Genomic DNA, 27,313 nt, shown 5'->3' on the forward strand with positions numbered 1-27,313 from the left:
TTTCCTCCTGCCACCGAACTTCACTAATTCCCACTATATCTAACTTAAACCTATCCATTTCCCTTTTTAAATTTTCTAACCTACCTGCCCGATTAAGGGATCTGACATTCGACGCTCCGATCCGTAGAAAGCCAGTTTTCTTTCTCCTGATAACGACGTCCTCCTGAGTAGTCCCTGCCCGGAGATCCGAATGGGGGACTATTTTACCTCCGGAATATTTTATCCAAGAGGACGCCATCATCATTTAATCATACAGTAAAGCTGCATGTCCTCGGGAGAAATTACGGCCGTAGTTTCACCTTGCTTTCAGCCGTTCGCGGTACCAGCACAGCAAGGCCGTTTTGGTTAATGTTGCAAGGCCAGATCTGTCAATCATCCAGACTGTTACCTTTGCAACTACTGAAAAGGCTGCTGCCCCTCTTCAGGAACCACACATTTGTCTGGCCTCTCAACAGATACCCCTCCGTTGTGGTTGCACCTACGGTACGGCCATCTGTATCGCTGAGGCACGCAAGCCTCCCCACCAACGGCAAGGTCCATGGTTCATGGTGCTCACAAAGTCATCTCCTACTGCTTGTGCAATCCCAGGCGGCCAGAATACAAAAGTACTTAACCAGTTTGCAGCCATGGTAATATTAACAGGCAACCGAGATTCAAAATTTATTTCTTATCCAGATCTGACCGTGTAAGAGACCACTAATGTTCCCATTTGGATGAGGTCCCTGATTTGTTTGGATACTGGGAAATGTTTGAGAATATCACAACACTAATATGAAAGAAAGTAGGGAGTAACAGAGAAATACACTGATATAAGAACTGAGCGAAACACAATATTAAACCGAGGGCAGCCTTCACTGCCGTTACACAATGATAAACGGCATTGAGTACATATATTGAATCCTAGCTAGACAGACAGGACCACAGCCAGATCAAAGACGGAATGCTGAACCATGAGAAGCAGATAAAGGTGACAAAGGGGCAGACTTTGGTGAATCTTAACATATGGCAGGTGCCACTGGTTTGCAGTAGGACCGTACGATTCTCGAGCTCGCCAGGCGAACGAAAAGGCGAGTGAACTCTAAAGATATTTTTGTGTTCTATTCACAGTGATGAACAGCTGAACTGCTCTCACTGCATGTGACGGAAATGCCTACAGCAAAAAGTCATGTGTGGTGAATAGGCTGCAGTTAATGGTCCGTCACAAAAGTCAAGCTAGATGTGAGCAAGAAATTGCGTTATCTGCTACAAGTCAGAGTGAGTGATAAGTCGCAGATACCACAATATCAACTTTACAGAATCTGGCTGCAATTTGAGTTACAAGAAGAAGTCGTTGAAAGAGTTTGGAGAAGCTATGCTAGGAAGCCGTAAGCTCTTCCACATCTCTCCCCGTGTGATTTCCGTGTTTTTGGACATATGAGAGAAAGGCATTTGTGGCCATAAATTTACTTCGGATGAAGAGCTGCACGTCTGGGTGCAATCGAAGTTCAGTAGGCAGTTGCAAACATTTTTCCATGGAGGCATGGATCGTCTTGTCTCACAGTAGAGTAAATGTGTTAAGTTATGGCGATTACTTTTGAACTAATAAAAGGCTTACTTAATTTTTTCAATATGTCTCGTTTCCATTTGACTGCTTTTTATACAATTAAGTCTGAAAATTGGGTTATTCTTAGTGTTCAGCTAGAGCATTTGTTGGTTCGTTATACATTGATACAAGTGATTTTAATATTAATATATACTTACATTAATATATGGCATGTACGATGTCATTAGAGAGAATGTCAACAATATTTTGAAACTGCATTTTCTCGCAGTTAGCTTTTCTGAAAAAGCTTCCCATGTCTATATCAACAGAGATCAGCGCCCTCACTGCTCAACAATAAACCCCCGTTAGACGAGTTGCAGGTATAGCAGCCCTATACGGTTGGTTTCTGAAATGCACTGTTGCTCACAAACCAATTAAGTCAGTTACCTTTGCCTTAGTAGGTGTAACATGAACCAGGATAATAGCTGCAGTTCGCTGTTGCATCTGCGGGACGAAATCGTAAACTTAGCGATGCATCAGTTCCGAACCCCTTTCCAACTTCGTCCAGATTGTGAGAATGCTGCCTCTGATAATGTATCGTATAGTTCAAGGTGATCCTTGAAAATTTCCATGTGATTAAAATTCCGTATTTTGCAGGGTAGTCAAGGTCTGATGATGGTTCGTCGTGTCAAGTAGGCAAAAGGTTTAGTGTAGTTGACAATAGAATTATCATTTTCGAAGACGAGGGTAATTATCATATGGCGCTTGTTGAGAATACTGTTATACATGATATTCTAGATGCTCATGCTTAGTTTGGCCGATTCAGGTTGCCTGTAATTAAAACACCTCCTTTAGTTTGTGAACTTTCGATATTTTAACTGATGTCTCAGTAGATTTATAGTCTTTACAGCTTAGTAAAATAACGCTAGTGTTGAACACTAACGCATTTTTGTCATTGGAACATCCTTAGTTATAGAGAGCTGTGCTCGCTTCTTAGGAGGACCGTCGGTTGCTGCTGAATAGCTGGCTAGAAAGCAGGCAAGTTGGCGACAAAGTCGCGTCTACAAAGTTCGTGGCTTTCGCCGCCCCCTTTCAGGACGTTTCTGACCCAAAACCGGCGCAGTAGGGTAGTTGGAGACGTATCAAAGCCGTTACTTGGCCAGTCGGACTCCAGTTTCGCTTCACGCTCTGGACCGCTCCTCAGAAGTCGTTCAATAAAAATCGTAATCGCTCAACCGTGTGCGGTACCGACGAAAGAACTTCGGGCAAACATACACACAGTCGCCTGAGGCTACACGGAAAAGATGTGGCGTAGGAGATTCTGAAGCAAACAGAAGGAAGAACAAGCGGACCCTAACAACTTGAGTGTTAAATTCTTGTGGTAGATAGGTGACATGCAATGAACGACTTAGTCACTTACGAAAAAGAAATATTAAAATTCTACGAGATATATATTCGGTTTCCGCACAGTCATAAGAACTGATCTCATGGATATTTATTAGGAGCGGGAGAGAAAAGAAGTGATAACTGACAAACCAAAACATTTCATGGATATTTATTAGGAGCGGGGGAGAAAAGAAGTGATAACTGACAAACCAAAACATTTAGAAATTGTACGAACTCTTAATAAATTGCGAAAGACAAAGGCTGGTGATGATGATGATGATGATGATGATGATGATGATACACCATCTGATCCGTTGAGTGAACCACGACATAGTAGATTACACGCATCGACTACATTTAACAATAAAGTCTGTGAAAGTGAGGATATAATCAAATGATTTGTTAGGTGTAACAATGACTGTACTAGCAGAGATGACGACGACAAAGAGAGGCGGTAATTACATAGTATATGTCTTATTTCATAAATAGTAAGATTATTGCAAGCACGGTTTCTAAACGTTTGACGATATCAGTTAGGATTTAGGGCGGAAAAGGCACAAGCCTCGTTATTGGTCTCAGAGAGTGATACTGAAAAGGATTTTAGAGACAAATAAGGAGTGGTGTTTGTGTTGCAAATAGCCTTTTGCCATTGGCAGCTGAGCCACATACCAGGAGATTACAAAAGCAGACTGCAGAGATCGAAGACTAATTTGCAGCCCATTCGTCGATTAAAAAGAAAAATTATTTCTGAGGGTCGTTGAAGACACCAGTAGTATTGTAATTGGAGGAGACGGAGACAGATTACTTCATGCCTCCAAGTTTATTCATTATATACAATACTCGATGAAAGAGGCGTACGCATAATTTGGAAATTTTAAGGTAGGAGGCTTAACAAGAAGTCAGATGAATACTGCAGATGAGACAGCGGATGTTATAGACTAGCTGATACAGAGAGATAATATGGTGTGGAAGTTATTATTGAAAAAGACAAAGGTCTGATAATATCTCGTAGTAATATGCGCTTTCATATTAGAGTAGAACCAACTTTTATTCATGAGTTTAAATATCTTGTAAGCCCCGTAACATGAGACACCTATTGCACCATTGAAATACTTCGTCAAATTTTCTTTGCCAGACATTCACAGAAAAGAAAATTTTGCCGACTAATAAGTTTGTTTTCAAAATGAAGGAGAAAAGTTAATGTTTCATTTGAAGTATGGGACTGTATGGACAACTATCACAGAAATTTTGGTTGGTTGTACAATATTTTCCACGTAAGTATCTTCTACATAGTGTATACACTGGAGAGCCAAATAAACTGGTACACCTGCCTAATATGGAGTAGGACCCCGCGAGCACTCAGAAGTGGTGCAACACGACATGGCGTGGACTGGACTAATGTCTGAAGTAGTGCTGGAGTGAATTGATGGCATGAATCCTGCAGAGCTGTCCATAAATCCGTAAGAGTACGAGGGGGTGGAGATCTCTTCTGAACAACAAGTTGCAACGTATCCCAGATAACGCGCGGTGGCCGTGCGGTTCTAGGCGCTTCAGTCCGGAACCGCGAGACTGCTACGGTCGCAGGTTCGAATCCTGCCTCGGGCATGGGTATGTTTGATGTCCTTAGGTTAGTTAGGTTTAAGTAGTTCTAAGTTCTAGGGGACTGATGACCTCAGCTGTTAAGTCCCATAGTGCTCAGAGCCATTTGAACCAGATAACGTTCAATAGTGTTCATGCCTGGGGAGTTCATGGGAAGTGTTTAAACTCAGAAGAGTATTCCTGGAGCCACTCCGTTGGAATTCTGGGCTTGTGGGGTCTCGCACTGTCCTTCTGGAATTGCCATAGTCCGTCGGGATGCACACTGGACATGAATGGATGCAGGTGATCAGACAAGATGATAACGTACGTGTCTCGTGTCAGGGGTCTCACGCCCCACACCATTACAGAGCCTCCACCAGCTTGAACAGTCCCCTGTTGACATTCAGGTTCCATGGACTCACGAGCTTGTCTCCATACCCGTACATGCCCTTCCGCTCGATACAACATGAAACGAGACTCGGCCGACCAGGCAACATGTTTCCAGTCATAAAGAGTACAATGCCGGTGTTGACAGGCCCGAGCGAGGCGTACAACTTTGTTCATGCAGTCATCAAGGTTTCACGAGTGGGCCTTCGGCTCCGAAAGCCCATTTAGATTATGTTTCGTTGAATGGTTCGCACGCTCACTCTAGTTGGCGGCTCAGCATTGAAATCTGAAGCAATTTGCGGAAGGATTGCAACTTCTGTCTTGTTGAACGATTCTCTTCAGTCGTCGTCGGTCCCGTTCTTGCAGGATCTTTTACCGTCCGCAGCAGTGTCGGAGATTTGATGTTTTACCGGACTCCTGATATTCACGGTACACTCATGAAATGGTCGTAAGGGAAAATCCCTACCTTATCGCTACCTTGGAGATGCTGTGTCCCATCGGTCGTGCGCCGACTGTAACACCACGTTCAACTCAATAAGATCTCGATAAACTGCCATTATAGCAGCATTGTCCGACCTAACTACGCCACACACGTCTTATATAGACGTTGCCGACCGCAGCACCGTATTCTTTCTGTTTACATATCTCTGTATTTGAATACGCATCGCTATACCATTATTTTTGGCCCTTCAGTATAGAAGGTTAAATCTGAATTGGAAGAAGATGAGCACAGGTGATCAGTAAAGATCAGTAAATAGTATTATTGGCAATTGAAGAATGAATTTGAATGTCAAGGTAAACGAAAAGAAGATTCAAAGTCGAAACTAGCGGAAGAAGGGACGAATTCTCTTCACTGTCCACGGATTTTTGAGCATCAGGACACTGTTGCTGAAGTATCGCCCATGGCATGGGCGGTAAGTATGTGCAGACGGCGTAAAATTCAAATCGTGTAATTTCCGTCAAACCTTCAGTGAATGTTCACAAGAACAAACTGCTGTGTACTTCTTGACTGTGGAGCTCGTTGCGTTTTGACTTACTACACGGCTAGCGTAGCCTGTTAGGATTGCCTCGAATGTTCGTTTGCCATTGACGGCTCAACAATTCCTAACTTAAGTTTTGTTTTCTTTCATACAGAATTGCATGGCAGCATTTCGTGGTATTTTCATCGAATCTTTGATCACAAACAAATCAGTCTGCATCTTCACCATCGTTTGTACACGTTTTTTCTTGTGACTGCTTTTCAGTACAGTATTACGTATTCGTTGCTGTAAAACATTTAAACATCGAATCTCTCTCTTCTCTTTGTTGAGGCGCTATTACAGCGTCTTACTGTGTACATAGCCTACTACGCTAGATAAAACATTCACCACACTAGCACCAAGTGTTGACAATGGTATAATTGTAATGTGATCGGAATGGCCAGCTCTAATGCGTGAATCTGCCTATTTTAGTCGCCGAAATTTTATTAAAAAAGGATATGCTCTCGATCTTGTTCTACAGTACGGAAGCAGATTTTGGACCGAAGAAATGAGACACTGACTCATCTTATTTCCCAGACGTGTTCTTCCAGTCAGGAAGGCATTCATCACACTGATAGATATTTTATCGAGTGCTTTTTGGAGCAGGTGTATGTTGATTATTTCCTAATTAATTGAGGTTTACATATGAAAAATAACTTGATCGTGATAACTCACAAACTATGACGGTCGAGGCCTCCACCATAAGAAAACACACACACACACACACACACACACACACACACACACACACACACTCGTTTTGAAAAGAAGGCGGATGAGCGAATGCGGGTGCAGGGACCCTCTTGTCCTACAGCTGGAAAACCACACATAAATGTGGATTAGCCTATGTCGTCTGGAGTTTCCCTTGTTTTTGGCATTTTGAACTGCATTACAGTAGTAATGACTTCGAGATTACAGCCGTGACTCAATATGTTTTTTGGTGGAGGAAGTGGAAGTGATTTTCTGAATTTTCAAGTTGCGTATAAGTGAGCGAGGGAGAGAGAGAGAGAGAGAGAGAGAGAGAGAGAGAGAGAGAGAGAGAGATTGATTTCCTGCCTGCTGCTAGAGTTTGCTGTTTTAAATGATGGTCAAGGATTACACGAGCATCTTGTTTTTTTACAGCTTAATTGTATATCGTCAGGGCGTGTAAGAGAAACTATTTCACAAAAATACTCTTGCTCAGCTTTCTGTGTGATATAAGGAACGCCATGACGTCTTAGGCTTCTGTTTAAGTCCCAGGTTATGTGCCCATCGATTTACTGAACATAGATCTTACTCATACCTAATATCGGAGAAGCAGTGTTCTCGGGACTGGCGCTTAAAAGCAGCTGGATATTGACAGCATTTAAATGTTGGTTACAAGAATGTAGCATATGAAATAACATGTATATATCGTTTAAAATTTATCGATTCATAGTGATAACCGTGTATTGGAACTGTTTGGATATGAGACACTACCGCGCATTGCAAGCAATGCGGTAGTCGTCCGCGATTACATCAAGAGCGTAGCCTGCAACAGCTGTCAAGAATTACAGAATTTTGTGAGCCAGGGAGTTCTTGGACGTAGGAACTAACCGGAATGAATCTAGTAGTGCATTATTGGGGCTCTTTCTCTGCCTGTGGGGTGCCGTGGCCAGCTAATGAAATAGGGCTCACCGTTAATTTAATGTCGCAGCAGCTTGCTTTACTTCGTTGAGCTAAAGGAAACGCTCATTGTGATTCGAGGAACTATCCCACGACTTTGATCTTACCATTCTAGAACATTTTATCAAACATTTCGCAACTTACAGCTATTAAATTTGTTGTTGTTTAATGTGGGACTACGTGACACAGTCGGATGCTTTTTCCAGCATTATGCGCTTATTGACGACCTGTGGTTTCCAATGCGAGCTGTAAGGAATTGAGGCCCCGATAGTGGTGGACGTCGGGATGTGGTGACACTGGTGGTGTGCGTGCCGCATGCCGGCCTGTCCTCACACGCGCGCTGTGCACGCGAGGAACGCGGCAGCGCATATCTCGGGGCGGGCAGGGCACGGGCCCACCGGCCCCGGTCTCTTTCCCAGGCAACCACTGAACGCAATCTGCATACATGTACCATCGGCGTACGTACGGAGCGCTAGATTGTTAAGAGTTTTAAAACTTATCGTTAATAGTATTTAAAACCCAAATATTCTTCTCCAGTTGTGGCTCGGCAGGAAGTTATGCTATTTAGCGTCCTACTTGTAGCTGAATTAATGCATTCTGTACCCTATTGCGAGATGTCATTCACAAGTATTTAAAACACAAATATATTTGCCGTAATTTATAATCGTATTTATAAATGGAAAAGACACAATACCTTCTAACCTGTGCCGGGGCACTCGTTGAGTCAGTGTAGTACAATCGATCTCTCTCTCTCTCTCTCTCTCTCTCTCTCTCTGCGAAAAATAAAATGTGCATCCTGTCTCACCCTTTATTTCAAAGATTGTAGCCGATAGTATTGGGGAGCTGTTAGGAGAGCATGATTGAAATGAATTACAAGCCGAGTAAATACATACAAAATATGTCGACACAGTTGCTGTGGAAAGTCAAGAAAGACAAAATAATATTGTGATAATGTAATTCAGTGTTATACTCAAACCTGGAATTTCTATGCAAAAACAAATGTCAATATATGCACTAAAAATTGGTAAAATATGCATAAACGATATGCAAAATAAAAATGTTCCAGTCAACAAATGTTACGAATAACAAATATTGTCATCAGTTCATCATAATTTAATTATTTTTAAACAGTTACTGTAGAAAAGTAGTACACTTCTTAATCTAAAACTTAGAGAAATGAAATAAAAAAAAATGTTAGAAATGCACCGTATTGTCCAATGCAGCCGTTGCAATAGACGAGAAATGTCGTCCTGATGTTTTATGCAGTGAAACGTTATTCGTCTGTCACTAAAGGAGGTTTTGTGAAGTAAAAACGACATTTACTGAGTTACTCTTTCACTTCGCACATTTCACCGGCCAGGTGTTTCGCAACATCACACACCGTTTTATAGCTTGTATTTTTACCAAGAACTGCATTCAGAAAATCAAAAGTAATTTTTGCATCTCCTTGTGTTTCTACGGACAGTGTCTGCAACACCTGATTCACCAGTGACAATTATCGTTGCAGTGAGTTGTTCCCAGCCTGCAGTTTCTTTATGATTTCTGGTAGGATTGAAAATGACTATGGATGTACTGCAGTTTTGTTTATCACTTGAGTTGAAACATTTTCGAACTATATGTGTAGAAGCTGCGTCCTCCAGACTAAACTGTGTACTTTTTTTTCCATTGGAACGTTCAGCAGAACAGAATACCATATGGCCTCCAACCACGGATCCCATTCCGTTAAACCAGGCTGAGGATGGAATGCTAACTTCGGAGCCAGTTCTCTGATAACTGAAACTCTAGTGGTTGCTTTAATGTAAATTTTCTTGATATTCGAAACGAGACGGTAACCTTCCGGATAGCTCACCATTTCTGCTTCGCTGTGTAGTCCATTGAATTTTTGCAGTTGTTGGATGATGTTATCCTTTCGTACCGACTACTGCACTACATACACACTGATCTGCAACGTCTGTGGTCTCGTCTATTAAAATCCAAACGTTTTCACTTTTTAACGATTCTCGGAAATGAAACACTCGGGCAAACGCGTTTTACGAAGGGGAGATTGGTCCGACACTCTTTTATTAGTATATTTTTCTAAGACAATATTAAGATAAATTATATTTATGTTCTACAGATGAGTGTTTGCACTTACAAATGGTGAATATAATTCCTTGGCGGATGAGTCGCGTGAACCTGTACTTATAAATTGTTGACGTAAAGCAGATTTTGTGGCTATATTTTGTTCGTGCTTCATAGTGTTGTACTACTTGGAACATTTTCTCAAAAGGAGTACTTAGTTTACATTATAAACAAAATAACATTTGCCCATTCACAGTGAAATTATCACTCCCGAGACCCAAAAAGGAAAATATGACATCACTAGTAAATTTTAGTAAATATATATGCAATATCTGTTCCCCAAAACATACAATTGTATACCGTATACTACAGCACCAGTGATCTCATAACGACGAGAACAGTAAAGAGTACTTCTAATGCATACATTTAGAATATTCAAAAACTCTGAAAATTTTACATAAAATCCAGGTTATAATATTCTTCTACAATTGTATATTTTTATTGGAAATACAAAGGGAACTGGAACTAGTGGAAAGGTATGCAGATTGTGTGACTCCTCTAGGCGAAGGAATACATAAAAATGATAACATGGAGCACAGTGCTGCTGCCCGAGGTACTCCTGCTTGTGGTAAGAGGCAACTAAAAGGAGTGTCAACGTTTCGGCTTTCATGTGATGGTCCCCTGTAGGGTTTTACCTCCACTTTTCAAAATTTTCCCGAAGACCGAGCCAATTGGGGAAGGGCGCCTTACATGGTGCATCGTGTCCATCATGTGCTGAGACCTATAGTATCCTTCTACATGGATCTGCACTTCTGCTCATTATCCAACTGTTGGGCGAGGTCACCCTCCTGGGTGCGTATTTTTCCACCAACTGTTTAGTATCGTTTTCTACGCTGACGATAATGGACTTGTTTGCTTGGTTGCGCCTGATACCCAGCACAATAGCAAGTCGGTTGGCCCCTGACCACACAGGGATCGCTCTGTTGATGTCTGCGTCGTTAACACCCCATGTATGCCGAGGAGTGGATGGCCGTCACCCTGGGGCATCGGGACTCCGGGCAATGGCCATCCTGACAGGTGGCCTTTGCTGCGGCTGCGCGGCGCCCGTGGGGAGGGTCCCAGGTCGGAGTGGGTGGTATCAGGGCGGATGACACGCGATGAAGCGTAGTACATCTTCTCTTGCTGGTGATCAAACACCAGCAGTATCTAAGCGTTCACAGTCTCAGTTTAACTCACAGAAGTACGTACCCAAATCGTTCCCCTCCCTGGCCACAACATGGGAGGAACGTCAGCCTAAGGAATGGCAGTATGTCTTATTCGCCCCGGTACCTTCTGTGTTGCATAGCTGATGGGGCAAGCCTCAGTTTTTTGTTGAGCATTTAGAGGACAAGTTTGGGGAAGTGGAGGGCTTGTCCAAAATGAGATCTGGGTCAGTCTTGAACAAAACAACATCCTGTGCCCAGTCACGGACTTCACTCGCGAGTCACAAGCTGTGGGATGTTTCTGTAACCATCACGCCTCATAAGAGCATAAATATCGCCCAGGGTATCGTATTTCACAGGGACCTTCTTTTGCAGTCTGCCGATGAGCTGCGCGCCAATTTAGAGCGGTGAGGACTACATTTTGTTCGGCGTGTCCACTGGTGTCTGTGGTATAATCAGGTTGCCACATACATTACCGGAGAAGGTCAAAATGATGGTCTACCGCTGTGATGTAAAGCCCTATGTGCCTTCCCCAATGCGGTGCTTTAAATGCTGGAAGTTCGGCCATATGTCTTCCCACTGTACTTCCAGCGTCACGTGTCGAGACTGTGGACGCCCATCACATCCCAATACTCTTGTGCCCCGCCTCCTATCTGTGTCAGCTGCGGAGAGCACCATTCACTTGTTAGCCTGACTGCAGGATTCTCCAGAAAGAAAGGAAAATCATGTTTACAAGACCCTGGAGCGACTGATCTGCACTGAGGCTAAGAGGAAATTTGAACGCCTACATCCTGTATGTATGACATCGTCTTACACTGGCGCTACAACAGTTCTAGCCCTATCAGCTCCGCCAACCCCTGTCACCTCTCAGAGCCACAATACTACACCTGTCCCCTTGATGATGGAGGGGTACCTCCCTGTTTTTTCTGCACCACCTACTTCGGGAGCAACACCCCCCACCCCAACCGTCAGGAAGCGTAAGTTTTCCTCGGCTCTGCTCTGTGGATGAGGTTGAGATTCTGGCGTCTGCTGAGGACCTAGATCTCGCCAGACCCTCAGAGACAATGGATATAGACTGCTCAGGAAATAAGTCGGTGGCAGCAGGTGACCCTGAGGCGTAAACTGCCTCATTGAATGCTCCATACCCTCCCAGTCTCAAGATGACGTAATCCTCCAGTGGAAATTTGGCGGTTTTTTCCACCGCCTGGCTGAGCTACGGCATCTGTTCAACAAGTGTTCCGGGTGTTGACATAAATGGCGTGTTATCTACCGACGCAAACGCGATTGCAGAGCACTTTCCTGGGCGCTATGCCCGAGCCTCTGCGTCGGAGGATCACCCCACCCTCTCTCAAACGGCGGGTGAAAGGGAAAGTCCTCTAGTACAGTACACGCCGCAGTGAATCCTATAACGCCCCATTTACAGAGTGGGAGCTCCTCAGTGCCCTTGCACATTGTCCTGAAATGGCTCCTGGGCCAGATCGGATCCACAACCAGATGATTAAACATCTCTCATCTGACTACAGGCGACATCTCCTCGTCATCTTCAACCGGATTTGGTGCGATGGCGTCTTTCCATCGCAGTGGCGGGAGAGCACACCATCATTCCGGGCTCAAACCTGGTAAAAAGACGTTTGATGTGGATAGCTATCGGCGCATCAGTCTCACCAGCGTTGTTTGAAGCTGCTGGAACATATGGTGTATTGGCAGTTGGGTTGGGTCCTGGAGTCAGGTGGCCTACTGGTTCCATGTCATTGCGGCTTCCGCCAGAGTCGCTCACCTCTGATAATGTTGTGTCCCTTGAATCTGCCATCTGAACAGTCTTTTCCAGACGCCAACACCTTGTTGCCGTCTCTTTTGCTTTACGAAAAGTGTATGTACGATCTGGTGACATCATATCCCTGCCACATTATACGAATGGGGTCTCCAATGCCCGCTCCCGATTTTTATCCAAAATTTCCTGACGCTTCGTATTTTCTGTGTCTAAGTTGGTGCCCCCCAATAGTTCCCCATATCCAGGAGAATGGTATCCCGCAGGTCTCTGTATTGAGTGTATCTCTATTTTCAGTGGCCATTAATGGTCTAGCAGCAGCTTTAGGACCGTCCGTCTCATCTCTGTAGGCAGACGACTTTTGCGTTTCGTACTGCTCCACCAGTACTGGTGTTGCTGAGCGGCGCCTACAGGGAGCCATCCACAAAGCGCAGTCATGGGCTCTAGCCCACGGTTTCCAGTTTTCGGCCGCAAAGTCGTGTGTTATGCACTTCTGTTGGCGTCGTACCGTTCATCCGAAACCAGAACTTCACCTTAATGACGATCCGCTCACTGTAGTGGAGACATACCGATTCTTAGGACTGGTTTTCGACGGCCAATTGACTTGGCTTCCTCACCTTCGTCAGGTTAAGCAGAAGTGCTGGCAGTATCTCAATGCCCTCCGCTGCCTGAGCAACACCAACTGGGGTGCAGATCGCTCTACGCTGCTGCAGCTCTACGCTGCTGCAGCTCTACGCTGCTGCAGCTCTACGCTGCTGCAGCTCTACGCTGCTGCAGCTCTATAGAGTCCTCCTTCAATCCCACCTTGACTATGGAAGTGTGGTTTATGGTTCGTCGGCGCCCGCTTAGCGACAGGAGCTTTTAGGAAGAGTCCGGTAACCAGCGTCCTTTTTGAGACCAGAGTCCCTCCATTGCAGGTTAGGCGTGCTCAACTGCTGGCCAGTTACGTTGCACACGTTCGTAGTACTCCTGCGCATCCGAATTACCGTCTCCTTCTCCCACCCACGGTGGTTCATTTCGCGCATTAGCGGCCCACGTCAGGGCTTACAATTACAGTTCGTGTCCGATCCCTTCTTTTCGAACTGGAGTCCTTGCCTTTACCACCTATACTTCAGGTCTATTCACGCACACCTGGACCTTTACATGGCCCTAAGGACTCTTAACCCCACGGCTCTCTGCTGCCACTTCCTCTCGGTTGTTGACATGTACCAAGGCCATGAAATGGTTTACACCGACGGTTCGATGGCTGATGATGATCACGCTGGCTTCGCGTACGTCCATGAAGGATTGTTGAACAGCATTCCTTGCCCAATGGCTGCAGTGTTTTCACTGCCGAGCTGGTGGCTATATCTCCTGCTAGAGCACATCTGTTTATGCCCTGGGGAGTCGTTTCTTCTGTTTACTGACTCCTTTAGCAGCCTAGAAGCTACCGATCAGTGCGACCCTTGTCATCCTTTGGTGCCGACCATCCAGGAGTGCACCTATGCCCTGAAACGGTCCAGTCAATTCATTAGTGTTTGTCTGGACCCCAGGTCACGTCGGAATCCCAGGCAACGAACTTGCCGACAGGCCACGCTGAAACCGCTTATGGAGATCGGCGTCTGTGCAACTGTCCTGCGTTCAGTACTACGCCGCAAGGTTTTGCGGCTTTGGAGACGGAATGGCATAACCTCAGTACGCACAACAAACTGCGTGCCATTAAGGAGACTACGAATGTGTGAAAGACCTCCACGCGGGCCTCTCGGAGAGACTCTGTGGTTCTCTGTCGGCTCCGCATTGTACACGCTTGGGTGACATACAGCTACCTCCTGCGCCGTGATGACCCACCTCAGTCTCGGTGCGGCGCCCGGTTGACAGTGGCCCATATCTTGGTGAGCTGCCCTTCTTTGGCTGCCCTGCGACGGACTCTTCAGTTACCGGACTCTTTGCCAGTAGTTTTAGCTGACATTTCATCGGCTAATTTAGTTTTACGTTTTATACGTGACAGTGGGTTTTATCATTCTATATAAGTTTTCGCGCATGTCCTTTGTCCCTTTGTTTTCTCCACTCTAATGCTTTTAGGCTGCATGTTTTAATGTGTCGCAGAGTGACTGGCTTTTTCTTTTTATCCTCATTGTCGGCCAGCCACGGTCATCGTTTTATCTGATTCTTCCATTCTCCTGTTATTGTTCTGTACGTCTCCTTTCCTTCTTTCCCTTGTGCAATTATTTTACCGGGAACAAGGGACCTATGAACTCGCAGTTTGGTTCCTTCCCCCACTCCCCTCCTTTAAACCAACCAAACATGTAGCGTGTGTTGCTGAAACCTCGCACTCTGCAGGTCATCGTGATTTAGTTTACAGGCAAAACCTCAGGAAATCCAGACGTATAGGACTTACAAAAGCTTCGGCTTAAAGGTTCTAGATTGCTTTTCACTGGTGTAGTTGTTCGAATTTGGAAAGCTCTCTAGCTTCTGAAGTAGCCGTATTTTATAAGCGTGTTAAAATGGAATCCGATGGTGAAAATGGAAGCAACAGCCGAATTTTATAAACGCATTAAAATGGAATCGGACGCTGAAAATGGAAGCAATAGCAGAGATTCCTGGGATGAGACAAGATGAATAGGTACAGTGAAAGTGTCGGTACGGACAGGGAAAGTGATAGCGTGGCACATGAAGCGAACTGTGAGGTAGTCCAAGAAAGTGGATGTCATGAAGAAATACAGGAAAATGTAGTTCTTGCAGAAGTAGAAGAAAGCGGAAGTGAAAGAAATGACTACGAGGAACATGATTTCACCCAAAAAAGTGATCAACAAGAAGGCAGAGAATCTTCTTCTACGTCTAAGTGACTACTCTGCTATTCACAATAAAGGGCCTGAGCAGACGGTTCAGTGAACCACCTTCATGCCGTCTCTCTGCCGTTACACTCCCGAACGGCACGCGAGAAAAACGAGCACTTGAATTTTTCTGTGCGAGCCCTGATTTCTCTTATCGTGATGATGATTTCTACCTATATAGGTGGGTGCCAACAGAATGTTTTCGCAATCGGAGGAGAAAACTGGTGATTGAAATTTCATGAGAAGATCCAGTTGCAACGAAAGTCGCCTTCGTTTTAATGCTTGCCATTCCAATTCACGTTTCATGTCTGTGACACTATATCCACTATTTCGCGATAATACAAAACTAGCTGCCCTTCTTTGTACTTTTTGATGTCATCCGTCAGTCCCACCAGATGCGGATCCCACACCGCACAGCAATACTCCAGAATAGGGCGGACAAGCGTAGTGCAAGCAAACTCTTTGGTAGATCTGTTGCACCTTCTAAGTGTTCTGCCAATAAATCGCAGTCTTTGGTTTGCTTCACTCATATTATTATCTATGTGATCGTTCCAATTTAAGTTATTTGTAATTGTAATCCCTAAGTATTTATTTGAATTTAGAGCCCTCAGATTTGTGTGACTTATCGCGTAATCAAAATTTAGCTGATTTCTTTAGCACTCATGTAAATAACTTCACAAATTTCTTTATTCAGGGTCAATTGCCACTTTTCGCACCATACAGATATTTTACCTAAATTATTTTGCAAGTCGATTTGATCATCTGATGACTTTACAAGGCGGTAAATGACAGCATAATCTGTAAAGAATCTAAGACGGCTACTCGGATTGTCTCCTATGTCGTTAATATAGATCAGGAACAATAGAGGAACTATGCCGGCCGGTGTGGCCGGCGCGTCTGCTACGGTCGCAGGTTCGAATCCTGCTTCGGGCATGGATGTATGTGATGTCCTTAGATTAGTTAGGTTTAAGTTGTTCTAAGTTCTAGAGGACTGATGACCTCAGGTGTTAAGTCCCATAGTGCTCAGAGGCATTTGAACCATTTTTAGAGGGCCTATAACACTTCCTGGGGAACGCCAGGTATTACTTCTGTTCTATTTGATGACTTTCCGTGTATTACTACAAACTGTGACCTTTCTGACAGGAAATCGTGAATCCAACCGCACAACTGAGGCGATAGTAGGTACACAGTTTGGTTAGAAGACTCTTGTGAGGAACGGTGTCGAATCCATGACGTCATGAGAATTTGATATCGTGGATGAATTTGACCATTATGAAGAATAGGAAGATGATGTTTCAGATGTATTAGTTGAAGAAATAGAACTTACGTCAGCAGAATGTCTGCTGGAAGAATTCAAGAAGAAGAAGAAGAAAAATTAGTGGGGAGAATTGAAGAAATGGGAAAGTGGTGAAGGTGAACTGACATTCAGAAATGAAATAGAGGTGTTCTAGAGGAACTGGACCACATTCATTTTGAGATGCTGCTGATGGTTGGGTTCAGATGAATGACAATAGTGATACCCTGTTTTCATGCATAAACAAACATGTGTACATACATTTGTCAAACTTTACTTGGATCGGAAGCGCAATGAGATAACAACGAATGGTATACCATGCCTGCAGTATCGCTGGGCTCTGGAAGCAAAGGATGCAACTACGTAAACACCTCCAGAAAATCAGTCAGAGAAATCTGATGGGACAGAGCCGAGAAATAAGAATGCATAAAACGCAGTATTTCCAAATGCTTCCATTAAAGTACTCCGAGAGAACAAGGAGAGACAGTTACCAAGACCCCACATAAGACAGAAAATACTGTCAGAAGATGTTCTAGTTCAAAGATGTGAAGTTCTCAGGTTTAAGTCCTGGACAGAAAGGGTGTAACAGACTGTACAAGAAAAGCAAAATTTCCAGCTACAGTTACCGGCTTTACCAGAAACAACAAAGCACATTAACTTTTCTGTTGATAATTCTTGCTATTGAGAAAAAAATCACCTGCATCCTGATCGGCTACCGTTTCAATAAATAACAAGCGGTGTGGTATTGGATTTGGAATAAACAAGAAACAAGCAAAGCAAAATCAAAAGCTGTGAAAGCAACCCCGGAAATTTTAATTCCCTAAATAAGAGAACAAAATTTTCACGTGAAAGAGCGAGGGCAAAATCTGAACAAGGTTCATAAGTCTCATACCTGTCTTCATTTGATGATGTCATGATAAGTAGCTGAACTTGGCCCCAAAACCACGGCACCATTTCCATATACTATACTCCTAACATATTTTCAATGGAGCTGTGGAGTGGAGGAAATTCTTATAAAATATGAGTTAAATGTTCTAATGCATCAAAGAAATGAATTCATAATGACTGTTGATGGCCACACAAGAAACGTTACGTGCAAGAACAAACGAGATGGAAAACAAAGGACAACACACTATTTTATAGGCCCATTATCCACATACTACAAGCTGGAGGTATCTACTACGACTTCATGGCAGTCGTTCACTTAAAAGCAGGAGGGAAGAAAACGGGAGATTACGTTACTATAAAGTTGCAGTTAATTCGGCAAATACCACTATACTGGACAAATTAAAGGCTGAAATGAAGAAACTAAGGGATTTAAATACTTCCACTCAACCAGTCGGAAAATTTATTCCCTTAATGATGTGGACTTGATTGGAACACTTGACCTCTGACCGTAAGTTACTCTCACCCAAACAAAATGCGATGACTGTGGTTATCTATACACAAGTTAACAACAGATAAAAATGTCATCATTACTGAAATTAGGGGTCATATTGAGTCGCCATCATAGTTTTAAAAGAAAGGCCTGGAACTTGAGCCTTCACAAGCTGAAGTTCATTCTTTTGCAGCAGAAAGAAGTAAAATAATACGAGGGTAAGAATGAGTGATTTATAATCCCACACGAGCGTTAAAGAGAAGCCCAGCCCAAAAGAGAAGCATTGGAAACTTGTTTAATTCCACTACTTTTAGTAACATGTAAAACGCCTGTAGATTTGTGAGCAACGCAAGAGTGCGAGCTGAACAGTAATGCCTCCGGATTTTGTAGGTGAAAACTCTTATTTAGCATTCTACACCTCCATTCCTCATATCTGTATATTTATTTCTCAGTAAAGGTCACCCTCGCGAGGCTCAAAGTTCCCCCAACGAAAGACCAGTTTGTTGAAACCTTCACTGTAGAATGTTTGACATTGTTGACAGAGCCACAACCTCAACTCTGATAGTGATGAAACGGTGCAGACAAAGTGAAGCAAATTTCGGAAGCCAATGAAAATGGGATGAGGCCAAGTCGGGACTGTATGGAGGATGATTGATGCCATCAAGACGTCAGATTGCTGCAGATGTCGCAGTGTTCTTGTGCGGTCTGGCATTGTCTCGCTGAAGAGAGGGTGCCCCATGTGTGGAAAACCGTTCGATTTCGTGATGCCAGGATCACAGTACCTTGCAGAGGTTACAGTGGCTTTAGGAAATTTCAAATGCGCTACGCCTTGAACATTCCAGAATTCTGTGAGCATTACTTAGCCTGCTGATGGGATGATCTTGCACTTTTTTTTTAGCATTGGTGATGCTTTGTAAACTCCATTGCTGCTCTCTTGTTATCGGGGTCAAAAAGGTGAACTTAGCTTTCAATGCCAGTTGCATTGTTGTAAAGAAACCCATAACCCTCACGCACAAAAAGTACTCAGCTTTCATTCCTCTATGCACTTCAATTGGATGTACATTTCCTGCGGTTAGAAACTTGATTACAACACGCTGTTTATTACGCACCGATATAGTTCCTTTACATATAAGCTTCAGCTCGTAGCTCTCTAGTGGCAGAGGTTGGTAACTTGTGGCAGTAAAGCGCGAAAGTCGACCTAGTATTGTGCACGGCATCTAATACCTCAACCGATACCGACAACACAATGAAAAAATCGGAGGCAGCACACCCACGTATCTTATCCAAATAGGACTATGCCTAGTACACGACGACGGCTTTACTTTTGATCATCAGCTAAACGAAAAACCCTCAGTGCAGCAACAAATGCGACAAAAATACTGGAGGCGCCGGGTATCGATCCCGGTACCTCTCACATGCTAAGCGAGCGCTCTACCATCTGAGCTACGCCCCCAGTCGCGTTTGATACTCCGCCAGTGGGTACGAGCCTAGCAACTTTCGTCGTTCACCGGAGAGTGACGTAACAAGAAATCGAGGTCCCGTTACAAGGACGTACATGCAACTTCTCAAGATACCGGCTCGACGTTGTACTGGGGGCGTAGCTCAGATGGTAGAGCGCTCGCTTAGCATGTGAGAGGTACCGGGATCGATACCCGGCGCCTCCAGAAATTTTTTTATTGATAATTTGAGAATAACGGTATATTTCAACTACTACCGTGTAACCTCCCCCTCACTTATCGACCTTAATGACAGTGAAAAATTAAACGTAGTGTACCTAATGGAAATTTGGGAAAAGCGATCGTCACCGAAGTTTATCTGGCGGTAAAGAGGGAGGAAAGGGTTACATCTAAATGAAAGGAATAATGCAAATGAAACTGGTGAAAATTAATTTTGAGAAAAGGATAAAATTATTAAAGAAAGTAAATGTGCGGCCGTGGCGTTAACAATTAACTAGCGGTAATTAGATATTTGCGCTTTGGGGAAATTACGGTCGCCAGTCCTATGGACAATTACTACAGTAACTGAAAAAGAAAGGTAATTAGCACTAGAAGCGTGGCAACTGAAGGTTGACACGTGTAGTGTGAAAACTGAAAGTTTGTCAGAAGTAATAAATTTCGCTACACTCTGACTTACTTTAGCAAAAGAATTAATAAAATCGGAAAATTGAAAGTTAATTTAGTGACTGAAATTAATAGTGAGCTTTGTTTCTGAAGCACATCGAAATTCAGTCAAATACGGTTAGTCTTGGGCTTCCTCAACAATCATTTCAAAAGCTACTTGAATCTACGCAGTTTAGAAATAAGAGATTTAACTTTGAACTTGAATTAAATGATTCTGAACAATTGACAATAGTAAAATTTAGTACGTACCAAGCTGAGCTGTACTCACAGGTAAGCTAAAATATGGTAACAAACCTCGCACTCATAATTTGTGCTTGCGTAATCTAAATATTGTAGCCAGCTACGAATACTTTAACTGAAGATCGAAATTAAAGCAGTGAAATGAAATAATATTACTTTAATGCTGGCGTTGAATTTCAACGACAGTCGGGTTCATTCCGGGAAAGGAAGGGACCGTGCTTGGTAATGCAATTGGTACAATGAGCAACAAATGTTTATGCTAAGTTGCTGTAATTATAGTTACGAAAATGGAACAGTTCGAAAAGCTGAGGTCTGCCATACAATTCTAAACTTTACGTGCTTCCAGTCTTCCCTTGTTGGTTGATTGAAGGTTTGAAGCCGTCGATTGAGGACGTGGCGACAGTCCCTCATTGTCGGCCGTCGCTGTTGCAGAAGCTGGATGTTGGCGCGCCTTCTTCTCGACACGGTCACCAGGCGAAACGGGCTCTTGATGTGCGCCAGCTAATGCTTCCCGTCCGCGACACCGTGTCAGAAACTAACATAGTAACTCGAGCGCAATTACTTGCTGCCAAACCCCGAAAGCGCGGCAACTCGCGGGAGCGTCACACAACACAACTGCTCCACTGCCCTCCTCCAGCCAGACACTCATCTCTGCCCGCTCCACGCGGCAGAGTTAACACTACCAAAGATCCTAAACACTTTTTCTCCACACGACCTATCGATGTAATCGTTCGATACCATAGTTTTCCTTAGGCAAGACCCAGCGTAAAAATACAAATAATATTTACAAAACAAACCAATTGTACATCGACATAAATATATATATACAAATAGTAAAACAATTAGAATATATAAAGACACAGAAATGTTATATGTTCAGGTAACAAAATAAGGGAAAATCTATAGTACAATAGATGGAAATAGGATATAAATTTCCGGCGTTACAACGTACCGGCAAGTGTACAATTACTAAGACGTTACTCGTGATATTTAGATGCGTCCATTTCAAATTCATCACCCATTTACGCCCATTTTACTTCTCGGCAGATGATGTTACCTGGTTCATGTATCAGAAAATACTTATTATGTTTAAACGTATTGGAGATATTTTGTGATTTTAAAATTAAAGTTCACTGTTGTAAATTCGCCCTAATTTCACTCATGTTATTTGGCAATTGCTGCAGATTTGACGTTGTAGTTGAGAATGTGAGTAATGGGTAACAATCCGAAGGAATTATGTGGACCTGTTACGATCGTGAATCGAAGGGGAGCTAGTCCATATGTTTTCTAGATAACTTTGGCAGTTACAAGCACAGGCCTTGTGAGGGGACATCCTCCGTTACCGTAACTTTTCCTCAACAGTAGTTCTGGATATCAGTATTCTTTTTCGAATTTTGGACAGTCAGTATTATCTCAATTTTGGACAGTTCAGTATTATCTCGGCTGCATTTCTAAAAACTTTCGTATGATTTTATACACAGTACGTTACATTTCAACCTAAAACTTGTGAAAAGGAATTACTTTATTTTGGATGTTGTAATCTGTAAGTACTAGTTCTGAATGTAAAGTTACAATTATTTTTTTAGTAACATTTGAAATTACGAATTATTTGGCACACTTAAAATTTCTATTATTAATTAAGCAATGTAGCACTGTTTACTATGTTTATTTCTGGATTCATTTCTGAAATAATAGTCGAAACTAACAAAAATTCATTTGTCAAGAAAAATTGTAAAACCTTTCGTATATTATTATTGGAATATTGTTATTTCCGCTGAGTCAGAGGGTAGCTTCTGATGTGATCGGACGTATTTTTGTATTTTGTTCGAACAGTGTAAATCCGGCTTTGTCAATGTGAATGTGTATGATATACTAAAATATGACAAAATATATTAACGTAACAACAAAAATTGTGCAACAATCTTCAATTCAACCATGAAGCACTAAAATGAATTTCAGCTTCAAGAATCAGACCCCTAGATGAACCCTGGACCTTGCCGCGGTGGGGAGGCTTGTGTGCCTCAGCGATACAGATGGCCCACAACGGAGGAGTATCTGTTGAGAGGGCAGACAAACGTGTGGTTCCTGAAGAGGGGGAGCAGCCTTTTCAGTAGTCGCAGGGGCAACAATCTGGATGATTGACTGAGCTGGCCTTACAACATTAACCAAAACGGCCTTGCTGTGCTGGTACTGCGAACGGCTGAAAGCAAGGGGAAACTACGGCCGTAATTTTTCCCGAGGGCATGCAGCTTTACTGTATGGATAAATGATGATGGCGTCCTCTTGGGTAAAATATTCCGGAGGTAAAATAATCCCCCATTCGGATCTCCGAGCGGGGACTACTCAAGAGAACTTCGTTATCAGGAAAAAGAAAATTGGCGTTCTATGGATCGGAGCGTGGAACGTCAGATCCCTTAACCGGGCAGGTAGATGAGAAAATTTAAAAAGGGAAATGGATAGGTTAAAGTTAGATATAGTGGGAATTAGTGAAGTTCGGTGGCAGGAGGAACAAGACTTTTGGTCAGGTGAATACAGTGTTATAAATACAAAATCAAATAGGGGTGCTGCAGCAGTAGGTTTAATAATAAATAAAAAAAATAGGAGTGCGTGTAAGCTACTACAAACAGCATAGTGAACGCATTATTGTGGCCAAGATAGACACGAAGCCCACGCCTACTACAGTAGTACAATTTTATATGCCATCTAGCTCTGCAGATGATTAAGCAATTGAAGAAATGTATGATGAGATAAAAGAAATTATTCAGGTAGTGAAGGGAGACGAAAATTTAATAGTCATGGGTGACTGGAATTCGAGAGTAGGAAAAGGGAGAGAAGGAAACGTAGTAGGTGACTATGGATTGGGGCTAAGAAATGAAAGAGGAAGCCGCTTAGTAGAGTTTTGCACAGAGCATAAGTTAATCATAGCTAACACTTGGTTCAAGAATCATGAAAGAAGGTTGTGTACATGGAAGAATGCTGGAGATACTAGAAGGTATCAGATAGATAATATGATGGTAAGACACAGATTTAGGAACCAGGTTTTAAATTGTAAGACATTTCCAGGGGCAGATGTGGACTCTGACCACAATCTGTTGGTTACGAATTGTAGATTAAAGCTGAAGAAACTGCAAAAAGGTGGGAATTTAAGGACATGGGATCTGGATAAGCTGAAAGAACCAGAGGTTGTACAGAGTTTCAGGGAGAGCATAAGGGAACAATTGACAGGAATGGGGGAAAGAAGTACAGTAGAAGAAGAACGGGTAGCTCTGAGGGATGAAGTAGTGAAGGCAACAGAGGATCAAGTAGGTAAAAAGACGAGGGCTAGTAGAACTCCTTGGGTAACAGAAGATATATTAAACTTAATTGATGAAAGGAGAAAATATAAAAATGCAGTAAATGAAGCAGGCAAAAAGGAATACAGACGTCTCAAAAATGAGACCGACAGGAAGTGCAAAATGGCTAAGCAGGGATGGCTAGATGACAAATGTAAGGATGTTGAGGTTTATCTCACTAGGGGTAAGATAGATGCTGCCTACAGGAAAATTAAAGAGACCGTTGGAGAAAGGAGAGCCACCTGTATGAATATCAAGAGCTCAGATGGAAACCCAATTCTAAGCAAAGAAGGAAAGCAGAAAGGTGGAAGGAGTGTATAGAGGGTCTATACAAGGGCTATGTACTTGACGACAATGTTATAGAAATGGAAGAGTATGTAGATGAAGATGAAATGGGAGATACGATACTGCGCGAAAAGTTTGACCGAGCACTGAAAGACCTGAGTCGAAACAAGGCCCCCGGAGTAGACAACATTCCATTAGAAGTACTGACGGCCTTGGGAGAGCCAGTCCTGACAAAACTCTACCATATGGTGAGCAAGATGTGTGAGGCGGGTGAAATACCCTCAGACTTCAAGAAGAATATAATAATTCCAATCCCAAAGAAAGCAGGTGTTGGCAGATGTGAAAATTACCGAACTATGAGTTTAATAAATCACAGCTGCAAAATACTATCGTGAATTCTTTACAGACGAATGGAAAAACTAGTAGAAGCCGACCTCGGGGAAGATCAGTTTGGATTCCGTAGACATGTTGGAACACGTGAGGCAATGCTGACCTTACGACTTATCTTAGAAGAAAGATTAAGGAAAGACAAACCCACGTTTCTAGCATTTGTAGACGTAGAGATAGCTTTTGATAATGTTACCTGGAATACTCTCTTTCAAATTCTAAAGGTGACGGTGGTAAAATACAGGGAGCGAAAGGCTACTTATTTGTACAGATACCTGATGACAGTTATAAGAATCGAGGGACATGAAAGGGAAGCAGTGGTTGGGAAGGGAGTGAGACGGCTGTAGCCTCTCCCCGATGTTGTTGAATCTGAATATAGAGCAAGCAGTAAAGGAAACAAAAGAAAAATTCGGCGTAGGTATTAAAATCCATGGAGAAGAAATAAAAACTTTGAGGTTCGCCGATGACATTGTAATTCTATCAGAGACGGCAAAGGACTTGGAAGAGCAGTTGAATGGAATGGACAGTGTCTTGAAAGGAGGATATAAGATGAACATCAACAAAAGCAAAACGAGGATAATGGATTGTAGTCGAATTAAGTAGGGTGATGTTGAGGGAATTAGATTAGGAAATGAGACACTTAAAGTAGTAAAGGAGTTTTGCTATTTGGGGAGCAAAATAACTTGTGATGGTCGAAGTAGAGAGGATATAAAATGTAGACTGGCAATGGCAAGGAAAGCGTTTCTGAAGAAGAGACATTTGTTAACATCAAGTATAGATTTAAGTGTTAGGAAGTCGTTTCTGAAAGTATTTGTGTGGAGTGTAGCCATGTATGGAAGTGAAACATGGACGATAAATAGTTCGGACAAGAAGAGAATAGAAGCTTTCGAAATGTGGTGCTACAGAAGAATGCTGAAGATTAGATGGGTAGATCACATAACTAATGATGAAGTATTGAATAGAATTGGGGAGAAGAGGAGTATGTGGTACAACTTGACAAAAAGAAGGTACCGGTCAGTAGGACATGTTCTGAGGCATCAAGCGACCACAAATTTAGCATTGGAGGGCAGTATGAGGGTAAAAATCATAGGGGGAGACCAAGAGATGAATACACAAAGCAGATTCAGAAGGATGTGGGTCGCAGTAAGTACTGGGAGATGAAGAAGCTTGCACAGGATAGGGTAGCATGGAGAGCTGCATCAAACCAGTCTCAGGACTGAAGACCACCACCACAACAACAGACAAGAACAACTTGAGCCAAGTCTACGTGAATATATACGTAAACTAGAAAATTTATTGTATTCTTAGCTCCTCACAAATCTTCATAAAAGACAAATATGGACAATAGCTGCAAGTAGGAAGGAGGGGCTTCCCGCTGTCCCATAATCATTTACAAAACGCATCTCTCGTGCTTCTGCATAGTACCATCACTTTTAGTCAAGTCCCTCTGAAACTTTCTCAATGTACTTGTCTCCGGTTGTCTGTAGCAACTGAAGGGGAAGAAAACGATCCTTGTGTTTACGATGGATGATTAAAATACACAGACTGTAGGTCACGATGTAAATTCTGCGGTCATGGCTAAACCAAGGAAGAACGTGGATAATCGGTGTAAACGCCAACCAATGTTGTTATTTTTATATATAGCATGATACTGGATAGAAATAATTTCGGGGTTCATCATACCAGACCGGCCTTCTTCTCAAAATAATTACGAAAGCCAACGGAATATGTATTGTTTACATATCCAATATTTTTAAGTTACGTTATACGCTTATTACATATTCTTCATTTCCTTAAAGCAGGTGGTGTGTCTGCTGGAGTAAACCGTCGATTCATGAGGAGGTCAGTAATGCATTTCGCTAACCCCGGTCAGCCAAAAACTGTGGCTTTTATATGGCGTAATGACCATAATAGATGAACCGAACTTTATCACGAAGGAATTTTGTTCTGTTGCGTAATGTGTGTGACTCAGTTGAATTAAGTGCAAGGAATAATGTAAGTAAATGGCGTTTCTATGTGGAACTGATGGCTTGCGATTGTCGCTTCGCGTGAGTGATATTTGTTTCTCGCCGATCTTTTAAGAAAGAAAGGATGACACACAGAGGGTACGATTTTCTTAAAAGATCGGCGAGAAACAAATATTACTCAAGCGAAGCGACAATCGCGTAATAATGGCCTTGATACACCTGGGTATTTAGTCAAACAGATCTTGGATGGCGTGTACAGGTCCAGCTGCCCATGCAGCTTCAACACGATACCACACTTCATCAAGAGTAGTGACTGGCATATTGTGACTTGCCGAACATTTTCTGTATCCACAAAGGATCGTACAGGACCTGCAACATGCGGTCGTGCATTATCCTGCTGAAATGTAGGGTTTCTCTGCGATCGAATGAAGGGTAGAGCCACGGGTCGTAACACATCTGAAATGTAAAGTCCAGTGTTCAAAGTGCCGTCAGTGCGAACAAGAGGTGACCGAGACGTGTAACCAGTAGCACCCCATACCATCACGCTGGGTTATACGCCAGTATGGCGATGACGAATGCACGCTTCCAATGTGCGTTCACCGCGATGTCGCCAAACACGGATGCGACCATCATGATGCTGTAAACGGAACCTGGATTCATCCGAAAAAATGACGTTTTGCGATTCGTGCACTCAGGTTCGTCATTGAGTACACCATCCTAGGCGCTCCTGTCTGTGATGCAGCGTCAAGGGTAACCGTAGTCATGGTCACCGAGCTGATAGTCCATGCTGCTGCAAACGCCGTCGAATTGTTTATGCAGATGGTTGTCGTCTTGCAAAGGTCCCCATCTGTTGACTCAGGGATCGAGACGTGCCAGCACGATCCGTTACAGCTATGCGGATAAGATGCCTGTCATCTCGACTGCTAGTGA

General features: G+C 43.1%; 1 protein-coding gene and 2 non-coding genes across 11 annotated transcripts in view; 2 read left to right on the plus strand and 1 right to left on the minus strand.

Annotated features, from left to right (window-relative positions):
- The window catches only part of LOC126364463 (ran-binding protein 3), a 280,357-nt gene that overhangs the window by 63,699 nt on the left and 189,345 nt on the right, over window positions 1–27,313 (plus strand). The window lies entirely within an intron of this gene.
- Trnaa-agc (transfer RNA alanine (anticodon AGC)) lies at window positions 19,433–19,505 on the minus strand. Its single transcript has one exon. It is a non-coding gene; the product is annotated as a tRNA-Ala (tRNA).
- Trnaa-agc (transfer RNA alanine (anticodon AGC)) lies at window positions 19,644–19,716 on the plus strand. Its single transcript has one exon. It is a non-coding gene; the product is annotated as a tRNA-Ala (tRNA).

The sequence above is a fragment of the Schistocerca gregaria genome, chromosome 1 (assembly GCF_023897955.1).
Source record: "Schistocerca gregaria isolate iqSchGreg1 chromosome 1, iqSchGreg1.2, whole genome shotgun sequence".
Taxonomy (NCBI): domain Eukaryota; kingdom Metazoa; phylum Arthropoda; class Insecta; order Orthoptera; family Acrididae; genus Schistocerca; species Schistocerca gregaria.